Raw genomic sequence first — 7,631 nt, 5'->3', positions numbered from 1 at the left:
ATTTACTAGCGCAGAACGCATTTTAATGAATCTTTAGTGGCATTCTTATATTTAGTTTTGTAGTTCATGGTGTCAATGTTGACACCTTTTCGGTGAAAGGAAACTTGTTGAGCAGATGCATTAGTCGAATAAATTTTTTTATTTAGTTTGACCCTAAAAATACTTCAAACGATAAAATTTAACTATTGTGACCTTAATAAAAAAATCAAATTTAAATAGGAGTAACAAGAAAGAATGGCAGTAGAAATTCCAAAGCAGCACTTACGAGCTAAGCAATGCTTTATACTAAATTTGGCCTCGAACTCAAATTTTTTAAGGCTGCGTAAAGATTTCCACGAGCACTGCAATTTATTTCTATTATTTTTTTTTTACGTACAAAGGACCGTCAATTAGTGTAAATATCTCGTAACAAATACTACTACATATATTTCCCTTTAAAACTATGTACATATGTATATATAAATCTGAATACCTAAATCGTGAACAATGGCGAAGGTCAGCTTCATACCAAAGCGAGGCGGAGCCTCTCACATAAAGCCCAATCACCTTCTTTTTATAAATCCTGAAAACGGTCCATAAAAGCAATTAGCCAGCTCGCATATCCTGAGGGCAGATCTGTGAAAGCCTTGGCTTTGGACATCAAAGTAGCTTTTAACAACTTACACGCAGAAGAGATCGCAATGACACTGCTCTAAGTTAGGCTGGATCGACCAATGGTGAACTTTATCTCTCTTCTTTTAAATCAGAGAATAATTCGTTCGGAGATGTGTGAGGCTGGGCGAGGAGGAAGTAGTACTCCTTCGGAACCCAACGGTGCACACCTTACGTATGTATGCGCTAACTGGGCAGAAGCTACAATGCAATGGAGGAACCTACAAGGTTATGCCGCGTCCGAATGGCGAATACATTTGTTTTATGAGAAGCTTTTTCAGTGGTGTAGAAACATACTCGGCTTTGCTAGAAAACATTTTTCTTCAAATTTTAGACGTTGCTCGGACGAGGGATCGAACCCAGGTCATACGAATTGGTATTACGCATGTCTAACCACTCGGCTACGTTGTCCGGTTAACTTCACAATTGAAAGAAAAATAACCTTAATTTAACTTCCAATAAATACTAAACCGTGAAGCGCTGTCACTTTCAAATGAAGTGAAATACTGGAAATCTATTAGGTCCAAAAGAACACAGTCCAAGGTTGTGCAGAGGTGTGGAAATTTTTTAAAAATTTCAAGCAAGCTGTAATGCTGTAAGACCAAATGCATTATACAAATCGAAAGACACTAGATTCGGTCACAAAAACATTTTAACTTTTTACCTCAAAAATTAAGGTCTCCTTTGTCCTTAGGTGCATTGATAGATGCAACGTTCTGGCGGAACACAATGTTATCCAACTAATTTGGGTACTATGTCACTCATTACTAGGAAGCGGACCGACTAGCCATAACGGCGGCTCCTCGTCGCCTACAGATCCTCTTCGTGATCGACCCTAGAACAATGAAGGAATAGCTCAGGAAGGAGAGAAACAGACTCTGAGATCAACACTGGCTTCAAACCGCAGGTCTACGCCAGGCTAACAAGATACGGGCTAATCATAAACCTCCCCAAAAAGAGAGGTTAACTATAATAAAAGGTTTTCTGACGGATCACTGCTGACTTAGAGGCCACGTCACCTGCACAAGCAAGATATCTGGTCGAGCGATCTACATACATAAGTCGTTTCTGTGACCCCTTTACGCTTGCTTCGCGAGTGCGAGGCGGTTACAAGAAGACGGGAGAGGTACCTAGACTCTCTGGCCAAATGCAGAACTTATACAATCGCTAACCCCTCCTAAAATTTCTGGGATCTCTTGGTCATTTTCGAATTACAACGAAAAAACCAGTTAAGAGCTCAGATAAGTTACAATAATTTTAACAAGAGGTGATCGGCAAGTTTTATTTCTTAATTTTCGCTTTTTTCCTTCGTTTTCTTGTACTTCATATGAGCAACTATCTCTTTAGAGTTGTAATCTGCTTTTTCCTATAAGCATAAACTATAAATTGTAGTTAAGGCTTGGTGGAAATGAACTATTACAATAATATTAAAAAAAAAAAAAAGTCTAACGTTACCAATTTATAAATAGCCACAAAATAGAAAAACTGCATTATATTTTTAATTCCCTCAAGGTCACTTTAGTATGTGAATAATAACTAAAACCAACTCCAAGCTGCTCGTAAATTACTCTTTTATTAAAAAATAAGCTCTTTATGCCCTTCTTGCTACCTACGCAAAAAAAACAACTCTTAGGCGATACAAATTTATCAGAGCCTGCGCCGACACACTCCATTACATCATTGCAAAAAGTAGACGACTTCAAATTAATTGCACACCAAAAAGCCACACTTAATAATTTTGAATTGATTGTTAAGAAAATAATGAATCAAAAGCAAGTGCAGCCAAATGAGCGTACATATACGCGTACATATATTTGTATGTTTTGTATCTTCGAGTGAATTACACAATGCCTATAGGGCATTTATCACCAGCCTAACCACACCTCGATGAGACGCTGTGACCCAAAAAGCTTAGTACTATAGCAACACAAGTGGCAACAATGACAAATAATATAGGAATTAAAAAGAAAAACAAACAAGAAGTAACAACAAATAACAATAGCAACAAATTGCTGAAGTGGCAGCAGCAGCAACAGCAGCCCAGTGCGGTGCATGATTTATGCAGCGAGTGAAATGTAAGCCAGCCACACACCAACTTTGTTTTCACATTGCAGCACGTTGCATTTGCGTTGTAATATTTACGCCACAAATTAATTAAAATCAAGATTAACAGCGAAAACTGAAGAACTGAAGAAATCTCAAGCAAAGGTAAACAATGTGATGCTAACTGAAATGCGGAAAAATACCAAAGTATTAAATAAAATAAAAAAACGCGAAAGCCGCAAGAGGTCGAAATTTAAGCCAAAAACAAAAAAAAAAAAAAAGTGTGTTTTACTCCTAACGGCGTTAGGCGCTTACGCTGTAACAAAGGTCATCCAGAAGTCGGTAGGCAGAGCAGAGATTTTCAAGTCAGAAAACAAGCAAAAAATATTTAAAATAAAAATAATATGTATATATAAAAATTGCAAAAATGGTGCGCGGCTGTTTAATTTCGAACGCATTGTATGCAAAGTGGCATGTACATATATGTAAATAAATATGTACATACATATGTATGTTTATTTATATGAATTTTTAAGCGTGCCTCTGACTGCTCTACTCATTTACCTATGCGCTTGTGTGGCATTGAAAACGGCATGCTTCGAAATTATTTCCCAAACACGCTGTTGACAATAGTAAAAACAATTATTTTGTTTTTTGTTTTTGAAATCAACACTTCGGCACCACTGGAGCTCACGCTCACCGCATTGCGCTGGATTTGTGAGATTTTCCCTAACACCGTTTTTTCTCTTCATTTAATTTATTGCTGACATTTATTTTAGCTACTTAATTTCAAACATTTTTTCCTTAATTCTTTTATGTATTTATACGCCGCCTCTTTTTGAATTGGTTTAAATTTATTGTAATTTCTTGATAAATAATTACTGTATAGTTCACATGACAAGAGGTGTCTGTGATTTTGACCTTGAAACATTTAACTAAGCGACAATGCTAAGATTACTTCACCTGAATGCTGTCTCAATAGAAATCTGTTTTCTTAGGCGTTTGTAGGTGATTTAATCACGGTCTTAATCATGCAATAAAGTACATTAAGAAATCATAAAGAAGTATGTATGGAGGTGTAAATATATATATATTTTATATTTTTTATGATTTCGTTTTATGTTTTGATGTTTTTAAAGTAAGCTATTGTAATGAACTGGTGATATATTATATGAGAACAGGGAAGGCAGGGAGGGCTTCAATTTTCAATTTTCTTGCTGAAAGGTTACTCTGCATATATATTTGGAAGAATTATTAAAATTTTCTAAAAATACCGGTGTATTAAAATAGACGTGTTTACTCAACTTCTGGTGGACAGGGAAGGATAGCCAGACAAACGAATGGATGGGCAGAAGAACAAATCTCTTTTGCAATTTGAATATTTTAACATTGTAACAAGTTTTGGCTATTTTTTCTTTGTTTAAACAATTTTTATTATTTTTTTATGAAAATAAAGCTTACTAAATATCTAAAAAATCAAGTAAATTGAAATTTCAACCTTTTTAGAACATTTACAAAAATTAGACGAATTAAAAAAAAATGTTTATAAAAATTGTAATCTTTTTAAGTAATAGTCCATTTCCACCGAGTGCTTAACTGCAGTTAAGAGCCCATGTAAGTGCAAATAACGTTAACATGGGGTGATCAGCAAAGTTGATTTCTTACTTTTCGCTTCTTTGGTTTCGATTGCTAGTTCCTAATATAAGCAATTACCCTCTTGAAGCTGTGAAACCCTTTTTTCAATAGGCATAAACTGCAGTTGAGGCTTGGTGGAAATGAACTGTTAGTCAAAATTTCCAACTTTGTACAAAAATTAAGAAAATTCGACAAAGTTTCATCAAAATTTTGAGATTTTCAGCAGATTTTTTAGAAGCATTCTGAGAATGCAGTTTTGCAGCCCAATAAATTTTGAGTGTATTAAATTGAGACCTTGAAGTAGAAGACTTACCGTTGATTTTTGGCCATTTTTATGTTCGAAAAATTTTTTGTGTGAAGAAAATAAGAAAAATTCTGTCATTACATAAGAAGTGATACATATAGACCATTGTTTTTTTTTTATTTTAAATAAGACACTTAAAACTTAACTATATGTCGAAATCTTTAATATTGCCCGGAGATTGTTCTGGCATTTACTTTTTTAAAATAATTTCATTAAAATGTTAGCCGCGACTATTGGTAAGATATGGGCTATTTCGTCAGAAGTTGTCTATTGGCTCTATGAGATCGTAGTCAAGCCAATTATATTTTATGGCGCCCTAGTCTGTCGGAACTCGCAAGAAAAGGCTACACTAGCTAAGCAGCAAGAGCGCTTACCACGGGCTGCTTCAGTTGGTATTAGTGGGGCTCTGCGGACCACGCCCACTTTAGCACTGAACCTAATACTCAACATTGCCGCGGCGCGAACAGCTTATAGCCTCACGGAAACCGATTGGTTGAACGACTTAAGGACTGGACACTCTGGAGTTCTGGGTGGCTTTGATTCCATACCTAATCGCACAGATTACTGCGCCCCCGAAATCGCTCCTGGGAGCTCCTTCTCTGCCAATTTTCCCTCAAGGGAGGAGGTGACCGGGCGGAACTGGAGGGGGGTGCGGTTAACTTCTTCATGGTTGGAACGAAACTGGACGGCAGGGTTGGTCTCTCTTTAGATCGCGTCGGAATACTTCTGTATTAGGCTTATTTGAGTTCCGGGTCACAGCGACATTGAGAGGAACTATATGGCTGACGAATTGGCCAGCGAAGGGCCTCGTGAAATGTTATCGCCAGATAAAGAGCAGCTTGGGGTGTCACTGATCCCTTGTGGTACATTCCTTTATAAACGGGCCTCATGTACGATTAGCGAGCGATGACCGGAGACCAGAGCATGTGCGATCGCAAGCTCCTTCTAACCGAGGGTAGACAAGGGTCGGTCGAAGGCACTCTACACACTCACAAAGCCCCAGCTCTAACTTTTGGTGAAGGTTTAACGCGTTACAGTTTAATCCGTATTCCCACAGTAAGGCTGAATATACCACCGGACCCCGTAAGTCGCAGTTTCCTGGAAGATGACGAGGTGTAATCATCTCAACACTACCTTCCTATGCCCAGCATTTGCGATGATAAGGCTTAAGTACTTTGGCTCTCATCCTAAATAGTCCCGAGGAGCTCTGGGACATTGAAGTTAGCCAAATTCGTAATTGGCTCGGGTATTTTTTATCGTCAAAGTATAGGATACCGTTCAGAATGTGGTATCACAAAAGACAATCTCTAATTGTATAGGTCAGCCCGGTTACACGGGGCTACCACCTAATAGGTTAGGTTAGCCTCGACTGCGCAATAGGTGGTCCATTCAGAAGGTCCAATTTTCAATTAACCTTTCCAGCAATGCGCGAATTACGCGAGTAATGTTGGCTTCCAAGTTTTCAATCATAGCTGGCTTATCGAGGAAGATTTTCCATTTCGCATAACCCCAAAGGAAAAACCCAGAGGCGTGATACGCTAACTTGCTGAAACCAAATGTTGCCGCCATCACGGGCTTCAATTTCAGCCAACAAAATGGGCGTTATAAAGATGCGGCAGCGCTCGTTATTGACGAATATGTTCTGTCTGTGGCTAACATTTGAATGGCACTATTTTAAATAGTAAATGTCAGAGAAACGGCTGGCAGAGCTGTTTTAGACTTCCATCCCGGACGGAAGGCGCAACCGCTAAGCTTGGGCTTCTCAGAGCTCTTTCGCTGTCGCCTCACCTCTTCCAGGATGGCCGCTTGAATTATCTGTAATTGGTCTAAGGACCAAAGCGTTTTAGGGTTCTCTTTAGGGAGTAACCCTGACCTTACCCCATTACCCACGTCCACCTGACATCGGCAAAGGTTGCCTTGGCCCTATTCTGCGTTGGTACCATATGGGCCCTTTTGTAGCTGGACCTGGTTTACGTTTGGGAGAGATTTCCACAGGGGAAGATGTTGGGCCTTTCCTTTTTCCATCGGAAGATTGCGAGCCGTTTGGCGTCACTTTCATTGACTCCTCTGGAGAGGTAGAATTTGTAACGCTTTTTACCTGCTCCAGTAAGTTTTCTGTTAGCCTCCTCTGGCTGTGACGTTAAGAGCGCTTCCTCCTCGCCTGTGGGTATTTGGATAANCTATCCGCCGATGGAGCAAAGCAAACACAAGAGAGGGTTTGGCAGGATCTGGCCATTACGCTAAATGCATTGGGTGGTGCTCAAAAAGAGGGTTCGAAATGGCGCAAATATTGGTACGACTTACGGTATGTTCAAAACTTATTTACTTTATTTGTTTTTACTTTATGTATTTGCTTATGTAGACAAAACACACGCACCAAATATGTGGCATTAAACGAAAAAGATAGCCAAAGCGGAATAAATGGACCTCGTCGGATCCAAAAACCATTGTCGGATATGGAGGGACGCATTTTAAAAATTGGGCTTCCAATATCGGTTGATTAAGAGATCATGAGGGTGAAGTCGGATTGATTGAAGAAGTCAGTACAAAAAAAAACAGTGCATTATTATTGTATCGCAATTTTCATTTTGCCTTTGGTTTAGGTCAACGAAGCAGTCGCAGCAGCAGATGCTAGCTCAACCATTAACGTTCCGGAAGGTCCGGCTCCTATTATTGTCAGAAGAAGTGAGAGAAGTGCAGGCGCTCAACAAAGTGGCCCGCTGTATGAAAGTCTTTTGGAGCTAGAAAAGCAAAATATCGAATTAAAAAAGCAAACGCTAGAAATTATGAAAGAAATGCTAAATGTGCAAAAAGACATGAATAAAAAACTAGACACGCTTTTATGCTTTTTTTTTAAATTTCGTTTGTATATTCATGTAACTCTTGCTCTTTTCGGGCCTTATGGTTCGGAAAATGTAAAATCAGCATAGGAATCATCGCTGTTCAGAATCTGAGTCACATATGATGTCCACGTGTCATTCCAATGCGGGCTCTACTG

Source organism: Rhagoletis zephyria, unplaced genomic scaffold, assembly GCF_001687245.7.
Source record: "Rhagoletis zephyria isolate East Lansing unplaced genomic scaffold, Rhagoletis_zephyria_1.1 Rzeph_scaffold_02235, whole genome shotgun sequence".
In the NCBI taxonomy this organism is placed as follows: domain Eukaryota; kingdom Metazoa; phylum Arthropoda; class Insecta; order Diptera; family Tephritidae; genus Rhagoletis; species Rhagoletis zephyria.
The sequence above is the reverse complement of the archived record's forward strand: the minus strand, read 5'-3'. Positions refer to the sequence as shown.